Source organism: Parus major, chromosome 2 (assembly GCF_001522545.3).
Source record: "Parus major isolate Abel chromosome 2, Parus_major1.1, whole genome shotgun sequence".
Lineage (NCBI taxonomy): Eukaryota > Metazoa > Chordata > Aves > Passeriformes > Paridae > Parus > Parus major.
Genome location: NC_031769.1, coordinates 36,725,532 through 36,738,395, shown reverse-complemented (window position 1 = coordinate 36,738,395; position 12,864 = coordinate 36,725,532). Strand labels below are relative to the sequence as shown.

At 37.7% G+C, this 12,864-nt stretch overlaps 1 long non-coding RNA gene across 1 annotated transcript in view; it reads left to right on the top strand.

Annotated features, from left to right (window-relative positions):
• The window catches only part of LOC107201045, a 35,643-nt gene extending 24,710 nt beyond the window's left edge, over positions 1-10,933 (top strand). Inside the window, exons 3-4 of the long non-coding RNA XR_001519974.2 lie at positions 9,927-10,178; positions 10,259-10,933. This is a non-coding gene — a long non-coding RNA (uncharacterized LOC107201045). The remainder of the gene's footprint in view (positions 1-9,926; positions 10,179-10,258) is intronic.
• The last annotated feature ends 1,931 nt before the right edge of the window (positions 10,934-12,864 follow it).

The window sequence follows — 12,864 nt, the reverse complement described above, 5'->3', positions numbered from 1 at the left end:
AGCAAAATGGCAGCATGCATAAACCCTGACATGCCCAGATTGGGTGGGGAGCTGAAGTGTACAGAATCCTTCAGCCAGCCTCCCAGTGGCAGTAACCTCTGAGTTCATCCTGGTAATCACCTGCCAGCCCTTCTCCTCCATCCTGCCAAAACACAGGGACAGTAACCTCTGAATTCATCCTGGTAATCACCTGCCAGCCCTTCTCCTCCATCCTGCCAAAACACAGGGACACAGCAGATTTTCCCCTACGGACCCCAGCCAGTCCTCACAAGAAGGCAGGGATGAACAAGAGCTACTCATTTGTGTCCACTCCCTTGATTCTGCCTCTGGATCTAAGAGCAGAAGAGGGGAAAATAAGGAAGAGAAGTTGAAGTGATTCTGTTGATGCCACTTGTCTCTACGTCTGAGTGAGGCAGGTGGCAATCTCATGGGTATCCCATAATGGACAGGGTGATAGGAAGTTATTTGGAGGCAGAACTTAATGACTCCATGAGAGCCTTTTTTTCTTAGGAGGTTCAGAGCAACACTATAGACACATCTATCTGCTCATGAACATGAGGACTTCAGAAATCAGATGGCAGCCCCAAACCTAGGCTGTAAACCTAAAAAAAAAAATCCAAAAAACAAACCAAACCAAACAAGAAAAACAACTAAACACAAAAACAAACAAAAAAACACCCCAAAAATCAATAGGTGAAAACTAACCCTATTGGGTTTTGGCAAAGTTCCAGGTGGCGCTTCAGTTTCTGGAAGAGTATGCTTGGCATATTTAGTATTTCCCTCACCTGTTGGCTCATTTGTCTGAAAACCATCTATTAAAGTATGCATCTGCCATAGTTGTAGCACATTACAGAAAACCAAGACATAACAAGCTGATGAGACCAATGAAAAGGTGGACTTGAAATCAATGAGAGAGGTTTGATGGAGGGAGAGGTAAGGACATAATATCAAAGAGAATACCCAAAATGTACAGCGAACCCAAGCCAAATAGTAAAATCTGATATTGTTGGTCATCTAAGTTCTGTTATTTAATGTTGTTCCAAATCTCTGCAATGTTTATCTCAAGTAATTCTGAGAGCTTAAAAATTTCAGTGAAAGAACATTTGCCAGGTTCTCTAGCCTTTTTCTCCTTTTCTGCCTCTGGCTGCAATATGACTCATCTGCCTTTCAAAAGTGCCTTAAAGTGCTTTAAAAGGCCCTAGTAAATGCTTAGCATTTTTTTTAAATCATCTGTGGACACTGGGTACCTCCCTACCACATTTAATCACATAGATTTTTTTCTTGATACTTAATTTTAGTAATTCATGGAGTTTTGCTCTTTGCTCTCCAACACTTTCAGATTTAAGGAGCAAATGCTGCCTTTGAAGAAGAACAGGATGTAAACATAAAGTTCTGAGGATAAGTCTCTGCTTTCTTTCACATAAATAATTTAAATTCTCAAGTTTTCTTTAAATTCTCATGTAACTAAACATTCTAAAAGCAATGCCTACATGTTAAACTCCATTAAAACACACAATCATATGAGATTGTGTAAATATTTAGTTATGAATATTAACTTTCCTCAAGAACATATTCCAACTGTCATATTTCCCAAAACATCTTAAGCAGTTGGGTTGAGCCTTTCTTTGAAACTATTTTGTTTTCCAAACATATACATGACAGAACATTCTAAAGTCAGTACTCATAATTTTTATAAAAGTTTATCCATTAAACTTCTAAAAGCTTTTATTTCTCTTAAGTACTTATCCAATTCCCTCAAACTGAACAGATGACTGAAACAGAGTAAGAGTTTCATAAGAAAAAATGGAAATAAATGCCTAAATTTAAGATTTTATCTATGCTACTGTGATTATGTTTCTACAGGGATCAAAAGAAGTTACAGCTGTATATAAACTCTCTTCTAAGAAAAGTCTTCCAAAAAAAAAATTTCCCACCCTTGCCATTACCAATGTTGCTGAGTTGGCAGTGGTAACAGTGAGAAAAGGCTTGAACAGCTTGCTTTATTTAAACTCCTGCATCAGTAAAACTTCCTCAGCATGTGATTGATAATTGTTCCCCAGCGCTGTTGTGGAGCAGGACTGATTACCAAGGGGATTAAAATTCCAGAAAGTCTCTGAAGAGTGTCTCTGAGATCTTCTTTTCAGTCTGTCTGCTGCAAAACTGATTTTAAGTGATGGGATTTAAATTTACCTTTTTTTAGACAATATTTCCTGGCATGATCAGCATCTAAGGCCTCACTGGAACCCCTTCAGAAAAGTGTCTGACTTCTATCCAAGGCATAATACAGCCACAATTTAGAAATGTACCTCAGTACAGCAGAGTTTGCTGGCTACAGCTGGAAGGAAAATAGTCACAGAGCAATAGATCACTTTTGTGGACTGAGCATGAGCAACCTTCCCAAATTGCTCCCACAGCTCTGCATTCTGCCTCCAGATTTTTGGGCCAAGTCATATTACCACTTTGTAACTAAGTCATTTCCTTAATAATAACCAGGGTCTATATGAGGAGGGAAATGAAACTTAGTGATGAGTCAAACCAGATAGATTGTTGAACTTCTTTATATTTGACTATGTCAAAGAAAATATATAAAAAGCAAATATTATTCTTAACTGGTTATGAATCATACACCCTGTAGGACTGTCTGCTGACAGTTTGCTTAGACAGCCACAGTGGTAAATTAATCAGGATGGAGACCATTTTTATTACTGCTTAATTTATGAGTGTAGGGTAGGCAACTGCTTGGAAAAAAATTAACAAATTACTTGGTCAAGTGGTGACTCAGTGCTTTTCTGACGCTTGAAGCGACGGGGAGAAAATCGTGAGAAATTATTACAATTTCTCATGATAATTAGATATTCAGCAGAAACACTTCAGTTGTAGGCTTTTCTCAAGCTATTTGACCAGAATTGAGAAATGATTCACCACCACTCGAGCATGATGGGTATGTTCAGGTGAAACCCTCTGTAATCAGATGAAAATCATTTTGCTGCTAACTGCATTTGGTTGCATATGTTCAATTTACCCACACCAGAAAGCTAACTAAAGAAACTTAAGCTGTACCATATCCAATGCAAAAATGGCATAATGCTCATCAGTTAACCCCCCTCTCAACTTCAATATGGTAAAGCAGAACAGCTAATAATTTGACTCACTATTTGGTGTGTATAATGTGAATTCATCAAGTGTACCCAGACAAATCATGCCCAAGAGTCGTGACAAAAAATTTTACTCACCTGATCTCTAGGTGAGCTGGGTCTTAATGTGACAGAGCATTAGACAAACAAATTATATACATGTCACTAAGACTTCCTTGCACTCAGCTCTGCCAAAGGCAAGATATAAAAAGACAATTTGGTTGTGCATTTAAACACATTTTTTTACTGCTTTACAGCAGCAATGGAATTTCATAAAGGAAAAAGTAAAAAAGGAAACAAATTAATATATGGTTTCACATCAAGTTGTCTGAAGTCATAGAGTGTAACACTTTTGGAAACATCTGGCTAAAGAAGAGTATGAAGGTTTGAAATTATAGAGACACACAGAAAAAAAATATTCATCACAAATGCATAAATTGCTTCCTTTTTTTCTCCCCAAAGGAAACTTGGAGAGTTAAAAGAAGGGATTATCAACCGGATACTATTACTGGCAATGTCAAATACATTTCCTCTTGGGCATTTTACTTGACAACCCTGAAAGTCAAATGCCAATATGAGACAGAAACCTCTATCCCTTCTGCACAGTAGACATGTCTGAAGAAGTGATGAGGCCTGGACCATTAAGTGAATAGAAACAGTGTCAGTTCTAACTAATACTCTTTTGCACAGCATTATTAAAAGAGTTGAAAAATATTGAGTATTACAGACCTTACATATCAAGAATAAAAATTTAATTTGCTAAATTAATAAGGACATGCTGAATTTTGTAAGTGCAGGAATTTTTATGCCTGTGTCAAAGTGATGCTTGGAAGAAAACATTGAGAAAATGTAATGAGAGCATCTGTGACATTTTAGGAAGTAAGGAAAGATTTTTCTCTTCTGCTAGATTCAGGTGCCATGGTCAACAACATCCCAGACACAGGGTCTTAAAATAAAGAGGAAGAGCAAATGCTTTATGTACTACTTGCTTTTCTTTAATGTGAGTGATCCCATTGCCAGCAGAAGTCCTTGCAAGACTGGAACACAGACAGACTGTTTGACAGTCAACACCACAAAGAATTTTAATTCAATTTTAAAATACGACACAACACTTTTTTCTCCCTTGTATTTTAAATAACCTTTCAAACTTCTTTTGACTATATTTTGGAAGCTCTCTTAAAGGAATCTGACTCTTTCTTGCTCACCAGAAGCTTGTGTGCCTCAAATAATTTCTTTTAAATTGATCTGGAAAGAGTGCAGCTGCATACACATTAAGAGCTGTGTTCAGTTTACCTCCATCTTTTTATTTTTCAGTGTATTTTTACTTAGAGAATAACTATGTGTTTAATGAGGTTTCATACAATCTTGATTAATCAAAAAGGTGTTTCTTCCCTTGGAATCTGCACTTGCTTTCTTGAAGTCTGGGCAGAAAAAAATAATAATCAAAATAATTTTTATAGCAAGAATCTTTACTGTCCAACAGAAAAGCATGGTTTTTTTCCTTCAGAAGGATGAGATGATACAGAAGAGGCAGAAAAGTCTACAAGAGGAAATGCTGAAATCAGTGGGGAAATGTAAGCTTGCCATTTAAAGTCAATATTTGTGGGATGGCAATGTGTCACTAATTCATACATCTTTATTTTAAACAACATGTCTTCCAAGTCAAAAGAAAGCAAGTAGAATATTTTAATCGTAGACTCCCAGAATAATTGAAGTTATTCTACAATTCTCTATCTCAGTAGCTTTCCATTGGACCCACTCCTGTTTTCAACATCTTTCCTGAACTGGAGGGAGCAGAACAGGAAACCATAGTCCTGGTGTAGCCTAAAAAGTGTTGAGGAGGTTGAAATAAACACATCCTTTGATCCACTGTCTGTTCCCTTGCTAATGCAGTCCAGAACATGTTTTGCTCAGACTGATGCCCTCCAGGACCTCCAGGGCCATTCCAGCAGAGCTGCCCCAAGCACCCAGACCTCCAGCCTGTTCATCTGCTTGGAATGAATCTGTACCATATTAATCTTTTATCTGCTATACACAATGCAATTCTTTTTGACTCAATATTTCAGCTACTGATTTTTGTTTGAATAATATTTGTTCCTTCAAAAGTATCTGCCTTTCAGTCTAGTTTATATCTACCAGCTTGGTGAAGATACATTGCATCCCATCATCTAGGTCTTTTATTAAAGATGCTACATTGTACTGGAAAAAAACATCATCCACTAAGAAACTCTGTATCTGGATGTCAATTCACCTTTGGCACATTAATTACACCATTGAAGTTTTGAAATTTAGCTGCATTCCACTCACTGGACAGGTCCATCTCTACAGCTCATATCTTACCATCTGTCAAAAAGGATATTGTGGGAGAACATCTTAAATACCTTGTTAAAAATCAAGGTTATGTCAAGGTTGTTAGTGATGCCTCCCTGTTTGAGAGGAGACAGACAATCTTTTACCCATATTGAGGGTGTCTTGTCTGCCAAACCAGCAGCAATGCTGTCCTTGGATTAGTGTGCTCACATGCTGTGCATTGTCTTACCTGTTCTACTGCAATTATAAAGAAAACAAAGCAAAGACAAAAAAAAAGGGAGAATCCTCACAAATATTCTTTCTTCCTTTCAAAAATGTGGTTCTGAAAGATATCCTGTTTTCCCATTGTTTCATTTTTCAGTGAGCAGTCTCAGAGGCCTCAGGGGGTCAAGGCCTTTTCTTAGAAGAAAGCTGGAATGGGAGCTGTGAGAAAATTTTCACTTGCAAAGTGAAGTGGAGGATTTGGGCCTTTTGTCAGTTCCGTGTGGGTATGATGATTTCAAGGCAGTTTGCCATGCCTTTCTATATAATTTTCTAGCAAAAGAAATAGTTTTTGCATTAAAAAAATGAAAAAGTGATGAAAAATAGCTTCTCCAGGTCAAGAAAAGAACAAATAAGGCAACACTCAGAAAAGTAAATTTGTCCTCACATACATTAAACCCCTAAACCACCATCTATTTTATTTGGCTGAACCTCCTGAGCTTTGTTTTTCTCTGCTGAGTTAAGTATTCTTCAGATTTTGCTGTTACTATGCTTTATGCTCATAGACCTTCAAAGAAGCACCTATTAGCATAAAGACAGATCCTGGGTTAGTCCATCTTGCAAATTGGTAATATCTGCAGCTAAAACAGGCACTCAACACCAACATCAAGAATCAGGGTAGAAAATTTTTGTTTCTTTCCTTCCATCCTTTTTTCAAGAATCCCTTCCTATTCTTATGTCCTACATCTATTTCCCCATCTCAAAGAAATACTCCACTTCAGTTTTTTTTTTTATGTAGGAAAATGCACAATAAAAAGAGCATGCACAGTACTGTGTCACATTACCTTTCTAAGGTGCAGAGAATAATCTTTCAGTCTGTCTTATGTTTATATAAAACTTATCAAAATTGTTATGATTTTCCTCCATCTGTCTTGTTTAATAGCCCACGGAATTGACTACAATAATCCACATGCTCAGATACAGCCTGACATGATGATTCCACATGGCATAGCTGAAGTAGGATCTGCAGGATATCACCCTTTCCTGTTTGATATGTCAACTTGCTTCAAACAGTTGCAGAGAACTGTTGCAGAGAGCTTGCTTGAAACTTTTGCAGACAGCAGTCAATGGTACAAGCAAGACAGGTCACTCCCACTGTACCAGCACATCTTGACAAATGCATTTCTGAAAGCAAAATTTATCCTGATGTAAAGAATCAAGTCCACACACATAGCTTCATGTTAAAATCCAAAGTTTTTAGGGATGGGTTCACCTCTACATTTATAAATAGCTTTTTGAAATTTAAGGTCTATTAAAACTAGATAATTCATTGACCTTTCACTGATAACACCAGTGTGCCTGTGCTTTGTCTGCTCCTTTGTAAGTGAGGGAGGATCAGATCCCTTTGGGTCATTCATATGACCAGAAAATGGTCAGAGCAAGACCAGTTGTGGTCATATTTTGGAATAATTCCAGACACCCACCTCTGCAGTATCTTCAGTTCAATGATTTTTTAATTACTCTGTCATTTTTCATGTTCAGACAAGAATCTGAGCCTATGAAATTTGCTCTTGAGTATTGCCCTAATTTCAGCACAGGTCTAAATGTGCCAAGGATACAGAATGAGGGGGAATATATTAGTGGAAAAAAACCCAATGGTTTCTTATACCTTTTAAAGTATTTTTTATTTTGAGGCACATCATGTTTTCCATCAGTGCAGTTTGTGAGGTGTGTTGTGATGGAAATGGCATCCTGAGCTTGGCACTCTACTTCCAAAATGTAAACAGAACAATTCCAGCATATTGCTGCTTTGGATACTGTTTATTGCATTTATTTTCACTGAGTGGAGAACGGGTGTTGTCTTTGCAAGTTGCTAGACTCTGATTTTAATAAGATGGAAGAAAATGAAATATCCCTGCTCATTACACAAAGACTACACAGGCAGAGGAGCACAATAATATCTGCAGGCTCTAATTCAATTAAAAATCTGTGGCTAAAGATGTGAAAACATTTTTAAGGATGAAAATTGAATAATTCTCCTAATTCTATCCTGCTTCATAAGGTAGACTCAAGATCCTTGAGTTATAAAATAGCTAAATATGGTTCACATAAAATTCTGGGTCATCTCTTGCAGGTTCCTTCTTCATAGAAAGTTTATTTTGGGAATTAGAAGTAGTGCTCAGATTCTAACCCTGTATAATCCATACTAAGAAAATCCCTTAATTGTGTGCACTACTGTTTGTGAGAAAGGGAGTTCCTCTTGGTAATGCAAATACAGCCCTGCTTCATGAAAATTCTGTTGATGCTTTTTCACAGTGTCTCTCCACAGACCTCTGTCCTCACCAGTGTGTGCTGGAAAATGACACACATATTCTTTTACACAGGACTTCGAGTCAACTCATTTATACTAACAACCATAGAATGTGTCCATGAAATCTCAGCTTCTGGTGCTAGGCAGTGTCCTTTGTGAGGTGGTTCTGTCCCCTGAGACCCAGGCTAAGCTGGGAGAAGGAGCTGAAGTGGTTTTTTTTGTCACATTTGGTGATACAGAGTGTTCCTGTGCCCAGATCCGCACTGTTCATGCTTTTGCAAGCAATGACTGCTGCAGACAGTTCCCATTCTTGTGAGGAGAAATTAATTCAGTCCTTGTCCTTTTTAAAATAACATTTTTTTTCCTAAACCATGCTTGTTTAAGTAGTTTTTTCCAAGTTCTGGCTGCACTGTGTTCTTGTATATCCTTCCCTTGGGAAAGCCTGATATCCACCTGTATGTGTGGCCATTATTAAGCCTTGTCACAGTGTTTATTCTGACACTAGGTATGAAAAAAAGGTTTCCTATGTATCTGTCAAGTGTATGGTCCACATTTAAGGTGTTGCAATATTTTATTATTATTTACTACTCAAATGTTTGTGATCACTAACAGCAACATATCCAGTAATCCCCATTTCTTCAAATGCAGACGGGTGCAAATGAGGATGGAGTCTGTGTCCTTGAGCTGCACCTGAGTACACCTAAGTCAGTCCTATACAGACTGACTGCAAGTCTGTTTTATAAATAGCAAAAGACTATTTAAAATGTCTTATTAGTTCTGAGTAAATATTTCCAGCATATTTTTATGCACTGAAGGGTCTGCTTCTATTTATGCTTCCCAGAATAGCAGAAAAAAATTAAGCCAAGATTTGTTATTATTGCCTTTTATAAAACCACTAATGCTTGGTCTAAATTCTTACCTTGGTGTATATGGAAATTGTTGCTTTGAGTGCACTGTAAAAGTGCAATTTTTTTTTTTAAATACTGATATCCATTTTGTTACAAATTACCCAGAATTCAATGAATTCATCTGAACAGAGTTAAACACAGGTAAAGCAGTGAAGAAGGTTCCAATTTTAAAAATATTGGCTTAAGGCTGTCTCTTCATTCTGAACAGGATTTTGGTGACATGTAGGAAATGGACACATCGATAGTCACTTCCATTTAGATTGCTTAGATATGTGTCAAAGACTAAAAGGCCAAACACAGTTCCTGGTGATTTCTGCCTTTCTAACTCAAGGTAACATCTCCCCTGACTTTACAAAGACTTTATTCAAGTACCCTGAAGTCAGTGGGAGGCAGAGTTTTTATTTATTTTTTTTTTCCAAATTAAGAAAAGGAAAAGCCCTGGTGGAGAAAAAAGACAAAAGAGTTTCCATCAAGTATACAGAACCAGGGTCTTTTACTTCTATTTTTTATATTAAAAGAAAATTCAAATACCTTATTATAGGATGAAGAGACTGAAGAAAAACTGGAAAAAGAAAGGAGACTGTGAGTGAGCAGTAAAATGGATAAATAATTGATAATAAAAAGCAGGCTGTTTTCCTCCAGAAGCTGACTATTACATGTTGTCTTTGACTCAATAAAGTTATTAGTTCTTTTTGTCTTTCTTAAAAATGTTCTCTTGCTGTTTAAGAAAATAAAAAAAAAAGCTGAATATATGAAGGTAGGAACTAATTATCTTTCTGTAAGCTAAATTTTTTTTCTTGAAAATAACAAAAAAACATTGTCTTTGAGATGACTTTAAAAGAAATCATCAGTGACCTTTTGAAAATGCATGTCTAGATTAGAGTAGGATTCCATAGGGACAATGTAATAGCTGATGATTAAGGTACTTATCACCAAATATGTATAATTTTTGCAAAAGGAAAATACATTCCTTGTGCCCTCTGATACAGCAGAACATTTCTGCAAGCCAAGTATGAAAGCAAAGCTGTCAAAATAAATGCAACATTGTGCATTGTGTTCCAGGCACACATCTCTGCATTTACAGCTCAAGCAGTGCATCCACATTCTGGACATGTTGGACTTTTCAGCTCTCTAAAGAATGCTATGAGAGTGCCCTCGATACACAAGCTGCCTAGCTGCCCTTGGGAAAGGCTCTCTGTGCAGTTGCTTCAAGCTCTGTGCAAATGAAGCTGCAGAAGGTACCAGCAACAGGTCTGGGAAGGATCAGGGGACCCAAGTATTGTGGCCATCCCCAGTGTTGCAGGTTTGGGCAAGGTAATATTTCCCCAGATTTTTATTATAATTCTTTTTTCTCAGTTTTTGTTTGTTTATTTGTTTTACTCACTTCCCCCCAGGCTTGAGCATGCAGGGTTGTAGAGAGACTACATTCATCATCTGGTTCCAGTGGATTTGGTGCAAATTTCTGTGTAAAACAACACGTTCACAGGAAGACTACATCCTCCCCCTTTACAGGGAGAATGACTTCCTAAAAAGAAAAGGAGCAGGTGACCTTCAATACCTCTGCTAATTTCACTTCTCTGTTTGCTGGATGGGCATTTCTATGGTACAGAATAATCTAGTCTAGTTTATTAAGTCCTGCTGTCATTCACGATGTTCAAGTTCACATCCTGTTACAAAGCAGAATTGATTGTATTGTTGTATTTGTGTCTTTTAAGAGGAAAGCTATTAAATTTGTTAGGCTTACAGCTCAAAGACACTGCAATGAACAAGAGAATCAGTTCATCCATATCAGTATTCTGATTTAAATTATTCAGTTTGACAACAATTTAGGCTGCTGCTGTGCTGTCCTTTGATCAATACTGTCTCACTGCTCTCTTTTTCTACTCCCATCTTCTATTTTCATCTTTTGCTCTTAGTTTTCCACTTGGATTGTAAAGTCCTTGAATCACGATCGTTACTTTGTTCTTTGTAAAGTGCCTAGAGAAATTCAGTCCTGGCCTGTAACTAGTGTGCCCAAATGGTGTAATAAATGTGTCGCAATTACTACTGATGCTGCAGTTGTTTTTGTATCCGTGACCATACAGGTGATAAATGTATGGCAGTAAAGTTGTAAGTTTTCCTTTTTATCACACAATGCAGCCCAGACATCTGCAGAAGGTGTTCTTGCTGCCGCAGCCATAACTGCTGGAGAGATCCTGGCCCTGAGCAGAAGGGTAGTTCAAGTTCAACTGAACCTGTGGAAATCCTACTGAGGCTGTCAGAAAAGTTTCTTATAATTGGATGGTGATAAGGAAACTCCCTGATTAACTTGAATTTTCACTAAAGGTATATCACCAAAACAGTCACTCTTCATTCACTGCAATTTTGCACCATCCTGAAGCAAAGAGAATAGAGCCCAGGAAGGGTAAAAGGGCAGTTGAAAAACAGAGCTCTGTGTCATCAGCCCTTTTTCTTCTACCAAAGAAGATTTTGCCCAAATCCCTCTATTTATGCAAGTAATCACTAAACTTTATGAAATCTAGTGAACTGTGGGGTTTTTTTTCTGATTCATTATTAGTGGGAAGCATTTAAGATATTTGCCTACATGTTATGAACCAAAATTTTATCACATTGGATTAAAAAAACAATGGTACACACCATTATATACACACATCCATATACACAATCTGTAACAACATCTTTAGAAATGTTCCTAAGGTCATTCAGTAAGAAAATGATTAAACCCCACATATCACCTGGGCTTTAAACATAACCTGTCTCCCATCCTTCTTAGTATCCATCCTTTCACTTCCCAGACTGGCTTGATGCTACATGTTTATTTTCTTTGCTTCAACAAAATAACAGCAAGAAGTTCTGAAGGGAGGAGCTTTGGACTCTTAACAGGATTTGGATCCTAATGATGGATGGAGAAGGTAATGGATTTTCCTGAAAAAGTAAGAGGGAGGAGCAGCACCCTTTGCACCATCTCAGCCTGAGCCTTCAGTGTTTGGTACAGTCCTGGAGGGGTCTGCCCTGGCCTGTCCTCACTGTTGAGGCAATGTCTGAGGTGAATGAAGTGTGGGTAGAAAGATGATTCAAGCTGAAATGCCTATGAGTCCTCATCCCCTTTTGTGAGGTTGTCAAAAGTTTACTGGTAACTTTGTACTGACAAAGAAAATACCTTGAAGAGACAAAGTAGCCTTGCAAAGTGGCTCTTGCAGCTCATTGGGGTTCACTTCAAAAGTAATCTCAAACAGCCACTCTGTCAGTCATCAAGTAATGAGGTCAGGTAAACTGGGGAGGCTGGAAAAGGGGATTTAGGAGGGAGAGAAAGAAAGAACCCACCAATTATCCACACCTTCCAAAATCCTCTTGTTTTGTGTTCACAAAATTAATAGCCTGGAGACATCTGAAGTTATTCTAGTAGTATTTTTGGGGTCTGGTAACTTACAGTAAGGATCACTATGGCCAGAGGATGTCCTGGAAGAATAATTGTCTCATTGTGCTAGTGGTTTTCACCTCTTCCTGATATATGACTGAAAGCTAAGGTGGATGTTAGTCAACACGTATATTCTTTAAGATGCTGCATATCCAGTAGCTGTGCTTCTGTTAGCAAGAGTGGGTACACTTCAGTGCTCCTGTATTTTAAGCCTTCTAAGGAAAAGCACAGTGTGCCCTCTATTCCCTGAGGAAATCCAGACAAGGTCCTTTATATAGGAAGCTCTTTTTTCATTATAAAATGTACAACAGCTTCTAAATGTACCAAAATGAGTTCTTTTACTCTAATATAAAAGCAATTACTTCTTCATGCAGCAGAAGTCCATGGTGTTCCTGCAGATGGTTTTGTCACTGGAGTCGTGTCAAACCCCTATTGCCAAATGGCAAAGCCCACTTGTGAGTTAATGATGCATTTGGGGTTTTAATACTCCAGTGACAGAAGGAACTGTAATGAATCTCACTGAACTTCATTTCAGGGCATGAACCTGATATTCAATGGGTTGGAAAAAGTCACCTTCAAGGT